This window comes from Arachis ipaensis, chromosome B10, assembly GCF_000816755.2.
Source record: "Arachis ipaensis cultivar K30076 chromosome B10, Araip1.1, whole genome shotgun sequence".
NCBI lineage: Eukaryota > Viridiplantae > Streptophyta > Magnoliopsida > Fabales > Fabaceae > Arachis > Arachis ipaensis.
Genome location: NC_029794.2, coordinates 121,000,256 through 121,000,702, shown reverse-complemented (window position 1 = coordinate 121,000,702; position 447 = coordinate 121,000,256).

Here is a 447-nt window from a genome sequence, read left to right as displayed (position 1 = left end):
AACATGAATCATACGATCGGAAGAGTTTGGATCTTGTGGTTCTTTCGATCTTCCTCAACTAAAGCCTTCTGTATTCCTAGGAGGCTGAACTGCAACTCTTTTGATGGGGAAAGAGCAACAAAGGCGGCTTTGGCATATCGGGGACCGAAACCCTGAAGGTCTATTTATATTTGAGCATAGCACCCATTAAACCCTTAAGCCCAAATAAAATAGTATCTAAAGCCCAAAAGATAATATATCTAAAATCCAAAAAGATAATTATCTAAGGAACAAAAGATAATATCCGGTTTTATTCTCATTTAATTCCAAATCAAAAGTAATAATGACTTATTCAATTAGTATTTAAAACAATAAATGAGATCATCATTATATAAGTCATTTAATTTGAAATAGCATAATTTGTGATTATAATTAATATATGTATTGCCCACAAATAAGTTAGGAAAT